This window comes from Artemia sp. Qi Xiang Cuo, chromosome 10, assembly GCF_049724085.1.
Source record: "Artemia sp. Qi Xiang Cuo chromosome 10, ASM4972408v1, whole genome shotgun sequence".
Classification (NCBI taxonomy): Eukaryota; Metazoa; Arthropoda; class Branchiopoda; order Anostraca; family Artemiidae; genus Artemia; species Artemia sp. Qi Xiang Cuo.
This window is the reverse complement of record NC_142803.1, coordinates 13,200,743-13,224,483: the sequence shown is the minus strand read 5'-3', so window position 1 is coordinate 13,224,483 and position 23,741 is coordinate 13,200,743.

Genomic DNA, 23,741 nt, shown 5'->3' with positions numbered 1-23,741 from the left:
ATAGGCTATGCTATGCTTTACCAATGCCCCCACCCCTAAAGTGCCAATATGTAGCCCAAATTTGTTTCTAAACTATTATTATTCATCCTATGTTATTTCTTTAGCAGTAATCAAACTTTACTTCTTTTGTGGGTACAGTATAATGCATAAGTACTAAGAATGCTTTGTCTAGATAGCCAAATTGTTCAAAATAGACTGAAGGCCAAATAACAATGATTCCAGGTTTGGAAAATGCCCCCCCCTAGCTTTTTGGGGTATGGGCTATAAGTTATGCTAACTGCTCATTGTTATTATATAAGGTATTATGGGCCTCTGAAATAGAAATCCACAATTTATTGCTAAACAGAAACAAGGGAGTTTGAAAAAGAGGGGCTAATCTCCCATGTTAATGCTATGTTAAGAAAGCAACAAAAACAGAAAAGAAGGTTGTACCACTTTTCTGTAGTTAAACCTTCATCTGTCAGCTTTAATATTTTCAATGGCATAAAAAAGGCATTGAATGGTATGTTCACTTTATTTGTAAGTCAGTAATATGAATTGCAAAAAAATTCACCCCATATTTAATGCCCTTTTTCATGTTCAATTTGTTCTTACTGCCAAATAAAAACCATTAAAAGCAATAATAGACTAATATTTCTTATGTAATCTTGGATTAAATTACTAGACCTTTAACTATTAAAATTCTATCTAAGGGGCTTTTGTTTGTCTGAGAAAGTAGGCTTAGTTATGTTAGGTAGGCTAGAGGAAATTATCAGGAATGGATCTATAGCCTCAATGACCCCTAGGAAGGTATTTTGAAGTTAAAAAATAGGTAAATATTTAGCTATTCATATTATTGACTTGTGAATAAAGCAAATATAACACTCAATGGCTTTTTTATATTTTTTACAAATATTATAATTGTTTCTCTTGCAAATTCAAATTTAGGCCTCTTTTGTACCCTTGAAAATGACCTAAAAAATTCTAGATTTAGGTATAAAAAAGGCTTTTACCTTGGATTTCAAACATACTATTTGATTATACAAATATTTTAAAGTTATATAAATTCAAAAGCTTTGATTTATCATTATTAAGTTGAATAAAATATTCCAAAGAATTTCTCTGTTTTCCATCTGCCATGTTTCTTCTGTTGACTTTGACATTTTCCCAAAAATAGGTGAAATGACAGTTTTTAAGCAGCCTCACAGAACAAGAAAAAAACATGAAATATTTGTTTTGATTTTTTGAAAATCAACTTAATCTTGACAAATCAATGCTTATGAATTATACAACTTTAACAAAATGGAATTAGTAAATTTGATAAAAAAAATGTTATAACCCATTTTTATCAAATAAAAATAGAATGACATTATTATTTTCAAGGGTTCTAAAAGGGCTTAAAATTGAATTTGCAAGAAAAGCAATTATTACATTCAGAAAGTGCATAAAAAATGGCATCAGGCTGTATGCTCAATTTGTTTGTAGGTCAATGAGATGAACAACAAAATATATACCAAGAAATGTGTTGTAGGCTCATGGATCTAGAGCCTCAATGACCCCTAGGAAGGTATTTTGAAGTTGTAGAATGTATTGTAGGTGTACTTTATACTTATTATTATTACTGCACGATCTGTGAGCAACACTATTCCTTTTCTAGTTTTAGGTTGTTCAAAGACACCGAAAGGTATTTTTACCGAAAAAGGATTTATTGCTCAATTTGTGGATGAGCAATTAAGAAAATTAATACCCAAAATTCTATTTGACAACCTTCTATCTTTAAAGTCATTTATTTTTAGAAATTCAGAAAAACTAATAAAATAAGTTTATCAAACAAGTTTTATAAAACATACTGGTTCCCATACCTAGGTGTTGTGCAATATAATTAAAATTTAACCAAACTGTAAGGATAAAAAACCAAAAAGGTAAAGGCTTGTACCTAAAGGGCAAGGCACATGTAGCTGATTTTCGGAACCAATTTCAGCAAGGGTGTATTCCATGTCAAGTGATTCTAATTAATGATGCTAAGAGGTGGGGCCTAGTGATGGTTTTTGGTGATTAATCATCATTAATTATGTTATAGACAAGGAATGTACTAGGGCTTAAGAGCTTTAGGCGTGTAATTAATTGTATTTAATGATTATTGTAAGTCAGTCATAATTAATGATGATTAATCATTGAAAAACATTACTAAGCCCCAGCTTTTAGCCTCTCTAATTGTAATCACTTGACATAGTATATATCCCTGCTGAATCAGTCCCAAAAATCATCAGCTATTTATGTCTAGCCCTTATGTTATGCCCTAGATCTTTGCAAGATTGCACTCAACTACTTCAGTTTCTTTGCAATAAGATAAACAATTGGCCTAGAGCAATGCGGGTTGGTGAGAAAAGCACACATAGGCCTAATTTAGATTTGACATATTTGGCTGTTTTAATGTAACATGTTTAAAAACAATTTAAAGTTAACTGCAATTTATTGTTTAAGTTTAAATGTACTAAAAATAGATGAGGCAATCCGTACTGGGTCTCAAGCACGGTTCTACCCAGGGGGGGAGGGTTGACTCCCTATACCCAAAAAATGTTTGTTTGAGTTGTAAATATTTATATAAACATATTTTTTATTTGTTATTTTAGTGTTTTTTTGTGTAAACCCCCCTAACCAAAAAAAATCTTTGAGTAAACCTCCACCCCTATGACCATTTTTAAAATCATGACAGGGACCACCCTCTCCCTTTTTTCTCATTCGATTGGAAATTGGGGTGGCTAGTGCCCTTTTTAATAGTTGAAAGTGATTGGAGGGCAACTAGCCTCCTCTCCCCCACGCCGATCATTCCCCCAAACACATCAACTCATAATTTTGCGATAGCTATTTTATTCAGCGTTGTTGATTTTCCGATTGAAAATATCTTTTTGAGGAGGACACTCCTCCACAACCCTCAGGGCAAGGGTTTATAAGTTATGCCCTGAGGGCATATAAGAACAATGTTGGCACAATATACCCTTTTTTAATTTTTTCCTTTGGAGCAGGGCACTTCATATGAAAGGGGTAGTCCTAGACTTCAAAAGTGGCTCCTTTGATTAGAAATCAGAAGTCCTCGGACTCTTTTTAATATTCAACAGGGATTGGCGGGTCACTAGCCCCCCACCCTCATCATTCCCCAAACAAATCCAATCAAAATTTTGAAATAGCCATGTTGTTCAGCGTAGTTGATATCCAAATAGAAAATGTGTTTTTGAGGGGGACACTCCCCAGATCCCTCAGGGCAAAGGCTTTAAGTTAAGCCCTGGGGGTATATAAGGTTTTTATAGAAAGGGCTATTGTAGAAACTTAAGAAAGGGTTCGTTCGATTTGAAATTGATTGGACTAGTGCCCTTTTTAATAGTAAAAAGTGATTGGAGGGCAACTAGCCCCCCCACGCTCATTATTCCCCCAAACACATCCAAGCAAAATTTTGAAATAGCCATTTTGTTCAGGGTAGTGGATTTCCACATAGAAAGTAGGTTTTTCAGGAGGACACTCCCCCACAACCCTCGGGGCAAGGGTTTTAAGTTATGCCCTGAGGGCATATAAGAACGATGTCGGCACAATTTACTATGTATTATTTTTTTTGCTTTAGAGAAGGGCACTTCATATGGAAGGGGTAGTCTTAGAAACTTCAAAAGGGGCTCATTCGATTTGAAATTGAGAGTTCTAGTGCCCTTTTTAATAGTCGAAAGTGATTGGAGGGCAACTAGCCCCCCTCCCACGCCCATCATTCCCCCAAACACATCCAAGCAAAATTTTGAAATAGCCATTTTGTTCAGGGTAGTGGATTTCCTCATAGAAAATATGTTTTTCAGGAGGACACTCCCCCACAACCCTCGGGGCAAGGGTTTTAAGTTATGCACTGAGGGCATATAAGAACGATGGTGGCACAATGTACTATGTATTATTTTTTTCTGCTTTAGAGAAGGGCACTTCATATGGAAAGGGTCGTCTTAGAAACTTCAAAAGGGGCTCATTTGATTGGACATTGAGAGTTCTAGTGCCCTTTTTAATAGTCGAAAGTGATTGGAGGGCAACTATCCCCCCACCCATGGGCGCCCCTATGGGGGGGGGGCTCCCCCCCCCCCCCCTGGCTGAATGATGCTGCCTTATTTTTATATTTTTGTTCTGAGATTTATATTATATAACATTAAAAGTGCCAATTAGACGAGGTTTGCCCCCCCCCTGGAATTCCGCTTACGGACGACCATGCCCCACGCCCATCAATACCCCCAACACAACCAATCAGATAGAAAATATGTTTTTGAGAAGGACACTCCCTCAGTTCCCTCGGGGCAAAGGTTTTATGTTATGCCCTGGGGGCATATAAGGTTTTTATAGAAGGCGTTGTCGTAGAAACTTCAAAAAAGGGTCATTCGATTGGAAATTCAAAGAGCTAGTGCCCTTTTTAATAGTCGAAAGTGATTGGAGGGCAATTAGCCTCCCCTCCCCCATGCCCATCATTCCCCCAAACACATCCAATCAAAATTTTGATATAGCCATTTTGTTCAGCGTAGTTGATTTTCCCATTGAATATATCTTTTTGAGGAGGCTACTCCTCCACAACCCTCAAGGTAAGTGTTTATAGGTAATGCCCTGAGGGCATATAGGAACAATATTTGCACAATATACCCTTTATTATTTTTTGCCTTTAGAGCAGGGCACTTCATATGGAAGGGGTCGTCATAGAGAATTCAAAAGTGGCTTCTTCGACTGGAAATCGGGAGTCCTAGGGCCCTTTTTAATATTCGAAAGTGATTGGAGGGTAACTAGCCCCCCCACGCTCCTCAGTTCCCCAAACACATCCAATCAAAATTTCGAGATAGCTATTTTGTTCAGCGTAGTTGATTTCCAGATAGAATATGTGTTTTTGAGGAGGACACTCCCCCACAACTCTCAGGGCAAGGGTTTTAAGTTATGCCCTGGGGGCATATAAGGTTTTAATATAAGGTGTTGTCGTAGAAACTTCAAAAATGGCTCATTTGATTGGAAATTCAAATGGCTACTGCCCTTTTTCATATTCAAAATTGATTGGAGGGCAACTAGCCCCCCCACGCTCATCATTCCCCCAAACACATCCAAACAAAATTTTGAAATAGCCATTTTGTTCTGCGTAGTGTATTTCCACATAGAAGATATGTTTTTCAGGAGGACACTCCCCCACACCCGTCAGGGCAAGGGTTTCAAGTTATGCACTGAGGGCATATAAGAACGATGTTGGCACAATGTACTATGTATCATTTTTTTTTGCAGTTTATGTGGAAAGGATCGTCGTAGAAACTTCAAAGGGGGCTCATTTGACTGGAAATCCAGAGCTCTGGCGCCCTTTTTAATTGTCGAAAGTGATTGGAGGTCAACTATCCCGCCCCACGCCCAACATTCCCCCACACCCATCCAATCAAAATTTTGAAATAGTCATTTTGTTCAGGGTAGTGGATTTCCACATAGAAAGTATGTTTTTCAGGAGGACACTCCCCCACAACCCTCGGGGCAAGGGTTTTAAGTTATGCACTGAGGGCATATAAGAACGATGTCGGCACAATTTACTATGTATTATTTTTTTTGCTTTAGAGAAGGGCACTTCATATGGAAGGGGTCGTCTTAGAAACTTCAAAAGGGGCTCATTCGATTGGAAATTGAGATTTCTAGTGCCCTTTATAATAGTCGAAAGTGATTCGAGGGCAACTAGCCCCCCACCCATGGGTGCCCATATGGGGGGGGGCAGGGGGGCTCCCGCCCCCCTGGCTGAATGATGCTGCCTTATTTTTATATTTTTGTTCTGAGATTTATATTATATAACATTAAAAGTGCCAATTAGACGAGTCGTCTTAGAAACTTCAAAAGGGGCTCATTCGATTGGAAATTGAGAGTTCTAGTGCCCTTTATAATAGTCGAAAGTTCTGATTTTTGTTCTGAGATTTATATTATATAACATTAAAAGTGCCAATTAGACGAGGTTTGCCCCCCCCCTGGCCTTCCGCGTCTGGAGGGCCCGGCCCCACGCCCATCATTGCCCCCAACACATCCCAACAGAGAGAAAATATGTTTTTGAGAAGGACACTCCCTCAGGTCCCACAGGGCAAAGGTTTTAAGTTATGCCTTGGGGGCATATAAGGTTTTTGTAGAAGGCGTTGTCGTAGAAACTTCAAAAAAGGGTCATTCGATTGGAAATTCAAAGAGCTAGTGCCCTTTTTAATAGTCGAAAGTGATTGGAGGGCAACTAGCCTCCCCTCCCCCATGCCCATCATTCCCCCAAACACATCCAATCAAAATTTTGATATAGCCATTTTGTTCAGCGTAGTTGATTTCCAGATAGAAAATATCTTTTTGAGGAGGACACTCCTCCACAACCCTCAGGGCAAGGGTTTATAGGTTATGCCCTGAGGGCATATAGGAACAATGTTGGTACAATATACCCTTTTTTAATTTTTTCCTTTGGAGCTGGCACTACATACGGAAGGGGTCGTCATACAAACTTCAAAAGGGGCTCCTTCGATTGGAAATCGAGAGTCCTAGGGCCCTTTTTAATAGTCGAAAGTGATTGGAGGGTAACTAGCCCCCCACGCCCATCATTCCCCCCCACACATCCAAGCAATATTTTGAAATAGCCATTTTGTTCTGCGTAGTGAATTTCCTCATAGAAGGTATGTTTTTCAGGAGGACACTCCCCCACTCTCCTCAGGGCAAGGGTTTTAAATTATGTCGTGATGGCATATAAGAACGATGGCTGAGTCGGTTAAAATGTATTATTTTTTTTGCAGTTTATATAAAAAGGTTAATAGGATAAACTTCACTTGATTCTACTTTGTTTGTAGCTTCAGGTTGCTGGTGCCCTTTTAACGCGGCTAAACGGTTGGGTGGGCACCAATCCCCCCTCCACGGGGTGCCCATATGGGGGGGGGGCAGGGGGGCTCCCGCCCCCCCTGGCTGAATGATTCTGCCTTATTTTTATATTTTTGTTCTGAGATTTATATTATATAACATTAAAAGTGCCAATTAGACGAGGTTTGCCCCCCCCCCTGGAATTCAGCTTATGGGCGACCATGCCCCACGCCCATCATTCCCCCAAACACATCCACTCAGATAGAAAATATGTTTTTGAGAAGGACACTCTCCCACTACCCTCGGGGCAAGGGTTTTAAGTTATGCCCTGTGGGCATATAAGGTTTTATAGAAGGTGTTGTAGTAGAAACTTCAAAAAAGGGTAATTCGATTGGAAATTCAAAGAGCTAGTGCCCTTTTTAACAGTCGAAAGTGATTGGAGGGCAACTAGCCCCGCCTCCCACGCCCATCATTTCCCCAAACACATCCAATCAAATTTGAGTTATCAATTTTCAATCAATTTTGAGTTAGCTATGTTGTTCAGCGTAGTTGATTTCTAGATAGAAAATGTGTTTTTGAGGAGGACACTCCCCCACAGCCCTCAGGGCAAGGGTTTTAAGTTATGCCCTGGGGGCATATAAGGTTTTTAAAGAAGGTGTTGTTTTAGAAACTTCTAAAAAAAACTCATTCGATTGGAAATTCAAAGGGCTAGTGCCCTTTTCAATAGTCAAAAGTGATTGGAGGGTGACTAGCCCCCCCCCCACGCCCATCATTCCCCCCACCACTTCCAATCAAAATTTCGAAATAGCTATTTTGTTCAGCGTAGTTAATTTCCTCATAGAAAATATTTTTTTCAGGAGAACACTCCCCCACAACCCTCTGGGCAAGGGTTTTAAGTTATGTACTGAGGGCATATAAGAACGATGTTGGAGTAATGTACTATGTATTATTTTTTTTCCTTTAGAGAAGGGCATTTCATATGGAAGGGGCCGTCTTAGAAACTTCAAAAGGGGTACATTTGATTGGAAATTGAGAGTTCTGGTGCCCTTTATAATAGTCGAAAGTGATTGGTGCGCAACTAGCCCCCCACCCATGGGCGCCCATATGGGGGGGGGGGGCAGGGGGCTCCCGCCCCCCCGGGCTGAATTATGCTGCCTTATTTTTATATTTTTGTTCTGAGATTTATATTATATAACATTAAAAGTGCCAATTAGACGCGGTTTGCCCCCCCCCTGGGATTCAGCGTACGGACGGCCAGGCCCCACGCCCATCATTACCCCCAACACAACCCATCAGATAGAAAATATGTTTTTGAGAAGGACACTCCCTCAGTTCCCTCGGGGCAAAGGTTTTATGTTATGCCCTGGGGGCATATAAGGTTTTTATATAAGGTGTTGTCTTAGAAACTTCTAAAACATGGTCATTCGATTGGAAATTCAAAGAGCTAGTGCCCTTTTTAATAGTAGAAAGTGATTGGAGGGCAACTAGCCCCCCCTCCCACGCCCCTCATTTCCCCGAAACACATCCAATCAAAATTTTGAGATAGCTATTTTGTTCAGCGTAGTTGATTTACAGATTTAAAATGTGTTTTTGAGGAGGACACTCCCCCGCAGGCCTCAGGGCAAGGGTTTTAAGTTATGCCCTGGGGGCATATAAGGTTTTTAAAGAAGGTGTTGTTTTAGAAACTTCTAAAAAAAACTCATTCGATTGGAAATTCAAAGGGCTAGTGCCCTTTTTAATAGTCAAAAGTGATTGGAGGGTAACTAGCCCCCCCCTCCCACGCCCATTATTCCCCCAAACACATCCACTCAAAAGTTCGAGATAGCTATTTTGTTCAGCCTAGTTGATTTTCACATAGAATATGTTTTTTTGAGGAGAACACTCCCCCACATCCCTCGGGGCAAGGGTTTTAAGTTATGCACTGAGGGCACATAAGAACGATGTTGGCACAATCTACTATGTATTATTTTTTTTCCCCTTTAGAGAAGGGCATTTCATATGGAAGGGGCCGTCTTAGAAACTTAAAAAGTGGCACATTTGATTGGATATTCAGAGTTCTAGTGCCCTTTATAATAGTAGAAACTGATTGGATGTCAACTAGCCCCCCTCGCCCAACATTCCCCCACACACATCCCAGCAGAGAGAAAATATGTTTTTGTGAATGACACTCCCCCACTACCTTAGAGGTACGGGTGGCAAGTTATGCACTGGGGCATATAAGGTTTTATTGAAGGCGTTATCGTAGAAACTTCAAAACAGGCTCATTCGATTTGCAATTTGAAGGGATATTACCCCTTTTAATAGTCTAAAGTCATTGGAGAGCAAGTAGCCCCCTCTCACGCCCCGTCTTTCCCCGAAACATATCCAATCAAAATTTTGTGATTGCTATTTTGTTCAGTGTAGTTCATTTCCAAATAGAAAATATTTTTTTGAGGAGGACACTCCCCCACTACCCTCAGGGCAAGGGTTTTAAGTTATGCCCTGGGGGCTTATAAGGTTTTATAGAAGGCGTTGTCGTACAAACTTCAAAAAAGGGTCATTCGATTGGAAATTCAAAGGGCTAGGGCCCTTTTTAATAGTCGAAAGTGTTTGGTGGGCAACTAGCCCCCCCCCCCCACGCCCATCATTACCCCAAACACATCCAATCAAAATTTTGAAACGGGCATTTTGTTCAGCGTAGTTGATTTCCAGATAAAAAATATGTTTTTGAGGAGGACAGTCCCCCACATCCCTCAGGGCAATGGTTTTAAGTTATGCTCTGTGGACATATAAGGTTTTTAAAGAAGGCGTTGTCGTAGAAACCTCTAAAAAAACTCATTCGATTGGAAATTCAAAGAGCTGGTGCTCTTTTTACTTGTTGAAAGTGATTTAAGGGCGACTATCCCCCCACCTACGCCCATAATTCCCCCCAATACTTCCCCGCACAATGTGGAGATAGTGAATTTTTTCAGCGGCCATGATTTACAGATATAAAATATTTTGTTTAGGATGATACTCCCCCACAACCCCACAACCCTCAGGCAAAGGTTTATAATTTATGCCCTGGAGGTATATAAGTTTTTAATTAAATTCTTTGTCGTAGAAACTTGAAAAAGGACTCATTCGACTTGAAATTACAAGGGAGAGCACCCTTTTTGATAGTCGAAAGGGAGAGGTGGACAACTAACCCTCCTCTCACGCCCACCTTTTCCCCAAACACATCCAATAAAAATTTTGAGATAGCCATTTTGTTCAGCGTAGTTGATTTCCTGATAGAAAATATATTTTTGAGAAGTACACTCCCCCACATCCCCCAGGGAAAGGATTATAAGTTATGCCCTGGAGGCATATAAGGTTTTTATTGAAATCGTTTTCGTAGAAACTTGAAAAAGGGCTCATTCGATTTGAAATTCAAAGGGATAGTACTCTTTTTGATAGTTAAAAGTGATTTGAGGGCAACTAACCCACCTCTCACGCCTTCCTTTTCCCCAAACACATCCAATCCCAATTTTTAGATAGCCATTTTACTCGACGTAGTTGAAAGTTTTGGAAATTAGGTCTTTAAGGATTGCAACCCCTCCCCCCACAGCCCTCAGGGCAAGGGTTGTAAGTTATGCCCTGGGTCTTATAAAGTTTTTTTTGAAAGCTTTGTCGTAGAAACTTCAAAAAGGGCTCATTCAATTGGAAATTGAAAGGGTTAGTGCCTTTTTTAATAGTTGAAAGTGATTGGATAGCGACTAACGCCCCATAACGCCCACCATTTTCCAAAACACATCCAATCAAAATTTTGCAGGCCAAACTATAAAGTCTTAAAAAACGAAAAGATTTAAAGTATTATTTTCTTTTTCCCTGAAAAGACTATGTCAGTATAAAACGAACAAAATTAATTTAAAAAACTTTCCACAAAATAAGTTTTTCAAAGAAAAGTAAAGAACTCCCTTAAACAAAAAATTAGCAAAAATAAAATAAAATAATCTACCAAGCGTGAAACTACCAAAAATCAGCATTGATAAATAAATGAAACCCAAAACGAACAGAAATTACAATAATAAACAATAATAGAAAATACAAATGAATGTGCATTGTCAGTTTAATATACATATACTGATATTTAGTAATCAAAAGGTTTATATTATTTGATTTATTAAAGTTATAAAAGTAAAAACATTTATATTTTTTCAGTAAAGTATAAATTTTGTTCTGGCCCTGGAAAGGCATAGGGGTTTTGCGCCCAACTTATTTTAATTTCTGCTTGTTTTGAGTTTGACTCGGTTAATTATTTTAATTTCTGCTCGTTTTGGGGTTTCATTTATTTATTGATGCTGATTTGTGGTAGTTGCACGCTTGGTAGATTACGTGATTTTATTTTTGCTAATTTTTTGTTTAATGAAGTTCTTTACTTTTCTTTGAAAAAGTTATTTTGTGAAAAAAGTTTTATAAATTAATTAACTTAAAAGACAATAGCTTTTGTTTTGTGTTTCTGTCATAATTACAACCTTTGATTTGAATATATTATTTTAAATGTTACCTTAGTCAAATTCAATATGATATTCTAGAAAATTCGATCTTGAGTTAAAAACTCAATAGATATAAATTTTCGTAGCACAGTAAGAATATTACTGGTAAATTGTTTAGATCAAAAGATAGGAATTATTGCACTGTTTCAATATCTTTTTTTATGCTATACCGAATAAATAATAATAACAAAGTATTTTACTTTCTTTTTAATTTTTCTATTTGATCAACTATTTTTCTATCTGATCATGTTATTTAGGGAATTAGTATGAAAAGTGATTTGCCTAGTGCGTTTTGTTGCAACCTAATAATATACATATTTTTATTTCCTTAGGGTGTCTTGCTTCTCTCCACTCACTGTGTTCAATTTTTGTGTACCAAAATAAATCCTTTTATCACATTTCAATTAATTCTCTTTAAATTTTGCGTCAAAATGACGAAATTGATGGCGATTTTCAATTAAATTTCTATAACTCAATATAAGTAAAGAGCAATAAGGTTTCAAAAAACCAACAAAGAAAAACAACTCAGTAAAAAAAAAAGTCTAGCAGGTAAAATAGTCCCCTGGGGATTATTTAAAATCTTAACTCCCTTATTGACTGTTGATTCACTCTTTAGAAGATTATTATAAATCGGGTCAATATTTAAACTACCTGTGTCCCTATTTATCGAAAGGTTAGCAAATATATGTTTTTTAATTTCAATGGCTTCTCTCGCCCATTGTGTGTACCGCTTATCATTTGAAATAGCTAAGGCCTCATCAAATTTTACAAAGTGATCTGGTTGAAACCAAATATGTTCTGCTAAACCTGAAACGAAAGTTTCCGGAGGTTTGCTTAATTGTAGAGTTTTTTTCTATCGAATTTCGATATTCAATAAATCTTTCAGTAAATTGTTGGTGAGTCCCACCAATATTGAACTTCCCACAAGAACAAGGAATTTTATACACCACACTGACTAAATTTCCCGGGGTTAAATCTTTCTCAGAATAAAAAAAAACTACCCATTGGTCCCAACGATTGGAAACAGGTATCAATATTAAATTTACGCAAAATCTGTGAAAGTTTCTTTCCCAAACCAGGTACATATGGCAATGAAATGAAGCTTTTTGATACATTTAAATCTGAAAATTGAGAAATCCCAATAACCCTATGATCATGTTTAACACGTCTATTTTCAATTATTGTGTCAATGAACTTAATTGGTTAATTGTTACGAAACAAAATATCCCTCAAGTATAACAATTCCGAAACCAGAAATTCCTGAGAACCAATTCTAAAGGCTCTATACACTAGTGAAATTAAAACCCCCCCGTTTCACCGACAAAATGTGGCAAGAATGAAAATTCAAATACCTATCATTGTGCGTAGGCTTTCTATAAATCGAGAAAAGTAAATGGACATCCCTTTTAATTAATAAAATATCCAGAAAAGGTAATTCATTATTTTCTGAAACTCAACTGTAAATTTAATATTGTTATCAAAACTATTCAAATGCTTACAAAATAGGTCTAAGGAGTTTAATCCATGTTTCCAAACGCTAACTACATCATCCATGATCCTACCCCAGAAACAAGGGGAGATTCGAAAACTGTGTATAGCGGAAGTTTCAATAGAATCTATGAAAAGATTTGCTAATAAAGGAGATAGAGAAGCCCCCATAGGTAACCCAAATTTTTTTCTATAAAACTCCTCTCTAAAACCAAAATAAAAAGAAAATTCATTTACTAGGATGATTAGTTTCATAATGACTTCAATATCCAAAGTGGCTAAAGTCATATTTTGGATTAAATCAAAATGTTTTTCTAATTTACTTTTTAAAATGTCCTCATACCTATTTAAATCACAATTTGAATACATGGAAACAACATCAAAAATACAGAGAATTGAACTTCTTTCCAACTTGAAATTTCTCAATTTATTAGTAAGATCAGTCGAATTTTTAAATATGATCTTTATGTTCCCGAAAGTGGACGCACTGCTACTGACACCCATTTTTCTCATTTCGAAACAGGGGACGGAAAAGTTAGTTTTTTGTCATGGCTGGCCAGTTTGGCTTAAGATATTTTAATAAGGTTTCACTTTGTTAATCATTGTCAGCATGGAAGGAGTTGGTGTAGAAATTTTCAAAGGTGTTCATTCAGTTGAAAAGTGAAATTTTTAGCGCTTTTTATAAAAGTCAAAGGGCCTGATGCCATCCCGTTACCCTCTCAAGCCCTCTTTTTGCTACCCTTCGTGCAACGATATTAGATTAAAATTAGGTATTTTGTTCAAAATAGTCAAAATATCATGAAGTTTCACCATAGCACCCTCGTATGTTTTGTTATACCCAGAATATAGCCCCCCACCTTTTCTCAATTATAAGTACTACACCTCCGATATATGAATCTGAATTGTCAGATTTGCAGCTCCCTTCCCCTCAATTAGTTCCCAGCAATCCTTGCAACAAGCCCTGAAAGTTTCAACTTAATACCCTCGGCTGTGCTTAGGCTATTGCTGATAGTATATTTTAACAAACCTCGTGCAAATAACATGCTCTGATGTTGATCAATAACCCCTAAAGAAATTACCTGAAAGTAGTCGCAATTGGAAACGGTGACAGTCGTAAATAATTAAAGTTAAATTAATGAATAGTAACAGTCGTTGTTAAAGTAGTTGCAGTAAGGGGCCTGAAAGTTTCAAGTTAAACCCTTGTTTATTCCTAAAGTATGATAAATACACCTTTTTGTATAAGCCATTTAGGCATAGTGACCTTTGATTAAGTAAAAATGCCCTTCAGCATTCACTAAAAATTCACATTGACACCCTAACTCTTTTGGAACACAACTGGGTTGAAACATTCCTCCCTTTCCCAAAGACAAATCCTGTGTTAACAATCAACATATAGCATAATTTATAAACTGTCAAATAATTTACCCTAAATAAGCGTACTATTTCTTGTCAGTGTTCTATCACTTGCCCTGATGTCTTTTCTTCAATTAATTTTTTTTACTCAGTCCTCAGCGTAACTAAAGGCTATTGTTGAGAATAAAACAAAATTCTTATTGTCTGTCTACTTTTTACCCTTTTTTGTGATTTTGTCTTATAAAATCAGGTGATAACTTGAAACCCTGATATTCAAATTTTGCTTACTCAAGGTAAAAACCCCCTTCTAAACCCGTTTGCATTCGTCAAAAGGTAACTGCCCCTTTTTGTTCAGTAAGATTTCTTCTGCATAGATAATTTTCGGTACTCATATATTCCGACCTTTAAAGGATTTATCCCTATTTGAACTGTCATGTGTAAGACCTAAGGAAAACGTGAACTTTCGTCTTTTTCTTTAATCCAAAGCTTTTTGGCTGCTCCAAAAATTGACCTTCAACATATGATGTGTATTCTGTTAGCTCTTCCTATTTTAGTTACAATAATTCCTGATATTTGTTGTAATTTTTCCTCTTCTCCACCTATGATTTAATTTACAACACAGTGTACTTTTTGATCGTTTAGGGTTTCTTTTTCGCTCTTTTGTTGCATTAGAATAACTAATTTTAAAAGCTAATATAACCTTTTAATATCATTATTTGGGAGAGAAGGGGTATCGAAAATAAAATTAGTTGTCAAAACATATCGAAACATATACTGTTTTTTTCTGTAGACTTCTAAAACATATTGAAATATTTATGTTTTGTTTTAGGTTTATTGAGTTTGATTTTTGTTTTATTGGTTTTTTGTTTTGTTTTTTACTCTGTGGGCTTTTAAAAAGTATTGAAAGATGTGTTTTTTTTTTCGGTTTATTAAATTTTGTTTTTGTTTTATTCGTTTTGTTTTTGTTTTTTTGTTGTTTTTTTTAACTCTAGGCTATAGGGTGAAAAAAACTCTAATATTTTTTTCCATTATGAAAAAAATAAGAGTTAACATTATGAGGGAGAGAAGAGGGATCGAAAATAAAATTAGTTAAAACATTTCGAAACATATACTGTTTTTTCTGTAGACTTTTAAAACATATTGAAAATTTTATTTTTTATTTTCGGTTTATTGGGTTTTGATATTTTGCTTTATTCTATTTTTTTTTTTAACTCTATAGACTTTTAAATTTTAGGGGACATATCACCACACGTGTCTGAAATGCACTTACAGGGAAATATGTCACTAGATGTTTAAAAAAATCTATCTAACGGTGGTTTCTCAAATGCATGTGCAGCGGTATCTGAAGGAAAATGTTTGAAAATCAGAAAAACCGGCTTGAAAAATTGTCTGCAAGGTAAAAAGTATAGAAAGTTGAAAAGATATCAAAGAACTAATAAAGAGAGAAAAACATATAAATGTGAGGCATGTGACAAGTTATTTACTCGAATGCAGCATTTGAACGTGCACCAAAGTGTGCATACCGGTGAAAAACCGTTTAAATGCGATGTGTGTGATAAGACATGTTCTACAGCTGCAAACTTGAAAACACATCAAAGAACGCATACGGGTGAGAAACCGTTTAAATGTGATGTATGTGACAAGACATTTTCTCGCACTGATAATTTGAACACACATCAAAGAACGCATACAAGTGAAAAAGAGTTTAAATGCGATGTATGTGACAAGACCTTTTCTCGCAACGATACTTTGAACGCACATAAAAGAATGCATACGGGTAAAAAACCGTTTAAATGTGATGTATGTGACAAGACATATTCTCAACCTGCAAATTTGAAAACACATCAAAGAATGCATACGGGTGAGAAACCGTTTAAATGTGATGTATGTGACGAAACCTTTTATCAAGCTTCAACCTCGAAAACACATCAAAGAATTCATATATGACCAAATCTTTCGTCAAGCAGGATAGTTGAACGAACACCAAAGATGGCATACAGATTATTCATGTTTTTATGTATCTATGTTATCCATGCGAGAAGTTTTCTTTGTAAGTTATTTGAATACCTTACAGAGACTGCAATCAGGTCGAAAATCATTCACATGTGATATATGCAGAAAAGCCTTTGATTTTATCAATTTTCACAGGCATCAAAAAGTACATAGAGGAGTAAAGGAACATTGTTGTAACACAAGCTGTATTCTCGTTGGTTTGTGGCTAGTATTCTCACAGCCACTTAGTAACACTTTGAATCAGTTTTTCTTTCAAATGTTTTGCCATGTATTTATTTTACTTAGCAATTTCATCATCATCCTGCGAATAGTTGTGATACATGTTTGCTTGATTGTGACAAATGTGATGATTGTTAGATATGCTTATATACATCAAGATTTTTGAATGAGCTCCAAAGAGATTATACATGTGAGTAACTATTCAAAAGATGATTTGTCCAAGAAGTGCTTACCTTGACTGGACTATTTGAACACGCAAAAAGTGTCTGTACAAGTGAGATCCGTGGAATGTCTGTTTAATTAACATATACTGATATTTATTCTTTAAAGTTTTGATAATTTTTATTGATGAAAGAAAGTAAAATTCAAATATTTAAAATGCATTTTTTTTGAATCCTCTTAAAGTTTCGATCTAATATGTTTTGGAGAATGATATGCATGGTGGGGCTGATATTCATCAATTGACTTTTGACTCTTAAAAAGGGCACTAAAACTTCCAATCAAATGAACCCCATCTGATCCAAAGTCTATGCGACCATCCGTTCCAACTATACAACTACCTGTTCCATAAAAACCTTATATGCCCTGGGCATAATTTACAATCCTTGCCCATGGGCACTGAGGGAATGTGGACACCCTAAAAACATTGCTTTGTGATTTTTGGATTATTGGTAACAAAATGCCTACCTTACAATTTCAATTGAATGTGTTTTGGGACAAAAAGATGTCAAAGAGGGGGCTAGTTGCTCTCCATCATGTCTGACTTATAAAAGGAAACTAGAACTATTCATTTAAAATCAAATGAGCCTCTTCTTAAGTTCACACAACCACTCCTTCCATAAAAACCTTATATCCCCCTGGGGCATAATTTACAACATATACCCCTAGACTGTGGGGATTTCTGTCCACCTCAAAGACCTTATTATATGATCTTTGGAGTATTTTTTAACAAATGGCTATCTTAAATTTTTTATCAGATGCATTTGTGGAAAATAAACGTAGGGGGGGGGAGGGGTGCCCCCGATCACTTCGACTCTTAAAAGGGAAACTAAAACATCTGATTTTGAGTCAAATGAGCCCCCTCTGGAGCTTATACTTTCCATAAAAACCTTATATGCCCTCGGGGTATAACTTATAACCCTTGTGCTGAGGGCTCTGGGGGGAGGGGGTGATATCCTCAAAGACTTAATTTCCAGTCCTTTCATCTACATTGAACAAAATGGCTATCTCAAGATTTTAGATGTGTTTTGGGAATTGATTGGCGTGGGGGTGGGCTTGTTGATTTTTGTGTTGCTGAAACGTCCAGCATTGCAAATTTCTGATACTTGTTGTCTCCCTGTAACCACCAGTCTCAGCGGAAATATATATATATATATTATACCTTTTACTGGTATATGTTAATTGAATAAAAGTATTGTATTATAGCCAATCTCTCTACAATCTACATTTAGTCTCTCGAATATATCCAGCTGGTACGCCTCATTAGTCAGGTCATGGCCTAAGGCACGCTACCAAAGTTTAAATACCTTAGGGCCATAGTTTATCTTCCATATAAAGTGAGAATAAAGGTATCTACCCCTACATCACTTAAATACCATAAAGATCACAATACCACATATTGATAAATAATTCGAATGAAAGTGAGAAATAACCACAAGGAGATTTATGGTGATTCCAAAAGTTGAATTTCTATTTTAAAAATCATATGGACTGAGTACTTTGCTTTTAATTGGCAATATTTCTGAAAACACTTCTTGAAGACAGATAACCACTAGCTCCAAATTCATAAGATACCGAAAAAATACTCAGTTGGACAATTGTATTACATATCTTTTGTCCAAACGAGCTCACCCCAAAATCTAATACAGTTGGCGAAATCTCGGCAACATTGTCTAAAGTCTAAAGTTTAGAGTAAAACCTAAAAATCTAAAAGATGGTTTCCGTTGAAGACAAAACTCTAAGCCTGAGAATTGCACATTTGAATTGTTTGGCAAGAATGAATGATGGCAGCCCTTTGTTAATAAGCATCTATCTGTACGTGCCTGATAGCATCAATAGTTTAATGTCTAAGTTTGGAAAGATGCTGGAGCTAAAAAAAGCTTCAATTGCAGCCCTATGGTTTTGGTCTAGCCTAGTTCCTGATAGTTAAGGGCTAGGCACACGTAGCTGATTTCGGGAACCGATTTCAGCATGGGTATATTCCACGTTGAGTGATTATAATTAATGATGGTAAGAGGTGGGGGCTTAGTGACATTTTTGGGTGATTAATCATCATTAATTACGATTAAATTACGACAATCATTAAAAACAATTAATTACATGCTTAAAGCTCTAAAGCCCTAGTACATTCCTTGTCCAGAATGTAATTAATGATGATTAATCACCAAAAAACCATCACTTAGCCCTCCCTCTTAGTTTCATTAATTAGAATCACTCAACATGGACAACCCTTGCTGAAATCAGTTCCTGAAATCAGCTATGTGTGTCTAGACCCAATTACAGAAGGCTTAAAAATATTTCCAGTTGTTTTTCCTCTTTTAGTAACTCAAATAATATATTTCTTGTTGTTTTTATCTTGTGAAGAGTTATGTCTTCTATGTTAAGTAGCATAGTTCCTGCATTTTGACCTGATGAAAAATAATCAGTAAAATTGTACTTTAGTGACTTTTGAATATCTTGGAAAGGGGTTTGGTTAGGAAAATGAAACTTTCAGGGATGGGTCTATAGGCTAAAGTATGTCTTGGGATGGTATTTTGAAGTACCTACCTTCACTCCTTCTTGCTCTAGAGGGTCCTGACCTTTGATGACCTTTAAAAATCTATATTTTATAAAAGTGAAACTTTGCAAAGTAGATCTTCTGCTTAAGTAAAGTACAACAAAATTGTTTTCAGCTTCATTACTTTGCTCAATCCCAATTTATAAGGTTTTAAAGATATGCAAATACATTTCCTAAATTTTGAAAAAAAAACATTGATATGGCTTAAAATTCTACTCCAATAACAGGAATTGCAGTAAATTTTTTGTTGTTCATATTATTGACTTATGAATAAAGTAAACATACCACTCAATGCCTAATTTAATGCTCTTTTCAAATATAATAATCATTTTGTCAGAAATGAATTTTACCCTCACCCCTATATATACCAATTCAGGGTATATATTTGCACATTAGGGGGTGAGGGGAAAGTTTAAACTTACCTCTCATTTACATCAGAAATAAAATTTACTCCCCCCCCCCCTAATCAGCAAATATATACCCTGTATTGGTATATATAGGGGGGGGGTAAAATTAGTTTCCAACAAAAATGATTATTATATTTGGAAAGAGCATAAAAAAAGGCATCAAGTGGTATGTTTACTTTATTTTTAAGTAAATAATAGCCTAGGACCAATGAAAAATTGACCAGAATTACATTTTGAGAACTAAAGCCAGAGAAAAAGAAACTGATAACTGAAAATTAAGGTAAAATGTTGTTTTATCCAAATTTCAATAGGTATATACCTGTCTTTTTTATGCCAAAATATCAGTGCTGGTTGGGTAACAGGGAATATATTTCAGGAATTTTTTTTTTTATGTTGGAATAAGCTTATTTTTAAATACATTCAGGAAAAAACTCTTGAATAAAAAGAGCAATTAAATTGCACATGAAATGATACAAAATACAGTAAATTTTAAACCACAAGGATTCCTGGCAAAGGAATCCATTTGTTTAATCAATAATATATTTAATTATTATGCATTGATTATTAAAAGAAAATCAAACTCAAACCAAAATTACAGAAAAACTGTTTCAGTAGATTATAACAGATGTAGACTTGTCTTTATGTAATTTCCTACTGTAATATTCCTTACTTACTTGCCATGCTTTGCTTGTATTTTGTGTATGTGTGCTGTTATGTATTGCTTGTGCTTTTGCTTATGCTTGCTGTTATGTATTGCTTGTGCTTTGCTTATGCTTGTATTATTTCAGGTTTTGTGACATGGGTTTTTGAAGTATATGCTTGCAGAGACACAACATTACATGGTGTCAGAGTAGAAGATGGATACCACCATCCCATATCCTGAGCTGAACTGGGAATCGAACAATCTAAAAGAGGCTTGGACTAGATTCAAAAGTCATGCTAATCTAATGTTTGATGGACCCTTGAGCAGAAAAAGTGAGAAAATCAAGTGTGCATATCTGCTAATTTGGCTTGGTGAAAAAGGACGAGATATGTTCAGCACTTGGACGCTAGCAGCTGATGAAAAAGACAAATTTTGTGTATACCTTGCCAAATTTGATGACTACTTTAATCCACAATCAAACCCCATATTCTCCCGATATACATTCCACAAACGTGACCAAAGGGAAGGCGAAACTATAGAACAATATGCAACTGAACTGAAAATCTTAGTGCGAGACTGCTCATATGGAGCTACGATTGTTGACGAAATGGTCCGTGATCGCCTCATCTTCGGAACATCATCCCAGAAGATTCGTGAAAGACTACTGCAATCGGGATCTGAATTGACTCTCTCAGATGCTATCAAAATAGCAAGAACCTACACAGAAACCCAGGTACAACTTAAGACAATGTCAGCAGAATCAACTAGTCATGGAAAACAAGAAGTTGATATCATCAAGAAGAATCAAAATAGACTGTGGAAAACCAATCGTGACCGAATTGAAAACCGTGAATGTTACTTCTGTGGCGGAGACTATTCACAGAATCACCAGTGCCCTGCAAAAGGGAAGATCTGCAGTAACTGCAGAAAACCCAACCATTTTGCACGTGTCTGCCGTGGTAGCAAAAAGACTGTGAACATCATCAGTTCTGAAGCTCAACAAACTGACGAACTATTCATCCATCAACTAATGATGGATAAAGCTGATGACCAGCCATATGCTAAACTAAGAATCGCCAACCAGTTCAGTGTGAAATTCAAGATTGACACAGGGGCACAAGCTAGTATCATTACCAGACAGACGGTGGAAAGACTGAACCTGCAATCCAGAACCTGCAATCCACCCTACAAACCACATTTTAACAAGCTTTTGTGGTCAGACTATTCCCGTCCTGGGGACATGTAAGATCGACTGTGCCTACAAATCAAATGATAGTCAACCCATAGAGTTTTTTGTAGTGCAGTCAGCCCCTACTCCTATCCTTGGCTTCAGTGCGAGTCGTAAGCTGAACCTGATAAAGCTGATACTTAGTCTTCAATCTGGACAGCTCAGCACCGATAAGATACTCACCGAATTTTCCGACCTATTTGAAGGAGTTGGGAAACTAGAAGGTGAATGTAAAATAATCCTCAAGGAAGGTGCACAGCCATCCATTCAGCCCACGAGACGAATCCCCTTCAGTCTCCAGTCCAAATTCAAGGAAGAACTAGATCGTATGGAAAACCTAGGAGTCATCGAGAAGGTGACCCATCCAACTGATTGGGTGAACTCAGCTGTGGTTGTTGAGAAACCAGATGGAACCTTGAGAGTCTGTATAGATCCTCACGATCTCAACAAAGCCATAAAGAGACCCCACCATCCTATGCCAACTTTTGAAGAAGCTGTGCAAAAGCATGTAGGCGCTAAGTACTTCTCCAAGCTAGATGCCCGAACAGGATATTGGAACTTATGTCTTGATGACGAATCTTCCGAACTGACTACATTCTCAACTCCATATGGGCGATACAAATTTAGACGTATGCCCTTTGGACTCAAGTCTGCACAAGATGATTTCCAACGCCACATGGAAGAGGCATTCAGCAACCTCAAGAGATTCTCAGTAATTTCGGATGACATGATCATCTCTGGTGTATCTGAAGAGGACCATGACAGAAATCTTCAAAAAACCCTTTTAAGAGCTAGAGAAAAGGGAGTCAAGCTTAACAAAGATAAGTGCATCTTCAAATCAGTTTCGATACCTTACTTTGGACACATCATTTCCGAAAACGGAATCCATCCAGATCCCAAGAAGATCCGAGCAATAGAGAAAATGCCATCACCCAAATCCCAGGAAGAACTACAAACAGCCCTTGGGATGTTAAACTACCTCTCACGCTATATCTCAAATTTGTCAAGCCTCAATGAACCTCTTAGGACCTTAGCTAAGCAGAAGCAATTCAACTGGACAAATGAACACAAAGCCACACTCACAAAAATTAAAGCGTCGATCAGAACAACAATTTTGCTCTTTGATCCTACAAAAAATCAAATAGATATCCAAGTTGAAGCTTCCAAATCAGGACTCGGTGCTGTCCTGCTTCAAGAGAATAAAATTGTTTCATTCGCATCGAAATCGCTGAATGAAACAGAGCAGAGATACTCACAAATTGAAAAGAAGCTGTATGCCATTGTTTTGGATGTCGCCATTTTCATCAGTATCTCTATGGGCGTCACTTCCAAGTCACCAGTGACCATAAACCCCTGGAAACAATCCTCAATCGGCCGATCAATAAGTCGTCGCCAAGACTTCAAAGAATGCTGTTACATTTACAACCCTATGATTTCAGTATAACATATTGACCAGGCACTAAAATACCGATCCCAGATACCCTCTCCCGGCTCCACTTAGAAACTGAGGAACCATTGCTTCACAGAGAAATTGAATACTATGTACACTCCGTTATGAAACTACTGCCAATCAGTCAAGAAAAGCTATCAGAGTTGAAACAAGAAACGCTCAGAGATCCACAGCTGAGGGTTCTGAGGAAAATGGTAGAAGAAGGTTGGCCTGAAAAAAGATCAATGGTTCCATCATCTATAGCTGAATTCTGGACAGTTAAAAGTAATCTCAGTGTTGTTGATGACATCATCATGAAAAATGACTGTCTTGTCATCCCAGACAACATGCAAATTGCTGTAATGCAAAGCATCTTCGCATCTTGGTCTTGAGAAGACAAAAAACACAGCCAGATCAGTCATTTTCTGGCCAAAGATGAGACAGACAATAGAAAATTTTGTCAAGAAGTGTGATGCATGCTGCACTTATTCTACAGCACATGCAAGAGAACCTTTGCTTCATCACAATAGTCCCAGCGACCCTTTGGAGCTCGTTGTATTTTATATTTATTACATAGCTTTAATATAATATCTTTTAATTGTTTATTATTACAGTTTAGTTTTTTTCTATTTATATATTGTACAAAAAAAATAACAGCAACTAAAAAACCAGAAGCTAAAAAAACAATTATCTATATTCGGGCAAACCTATATTTGTAAAAAATATAAATGCCCACAAATAAATTCAGAAAAGTTCAAGGATTTCATGAGACAGTGGGGAATACAACACAACACCTCTAGCCCAAACCATCCTCAGTCCAACGGACTCACTGAGAAAACAGTTGGTATTGCTAAGGCCATGATC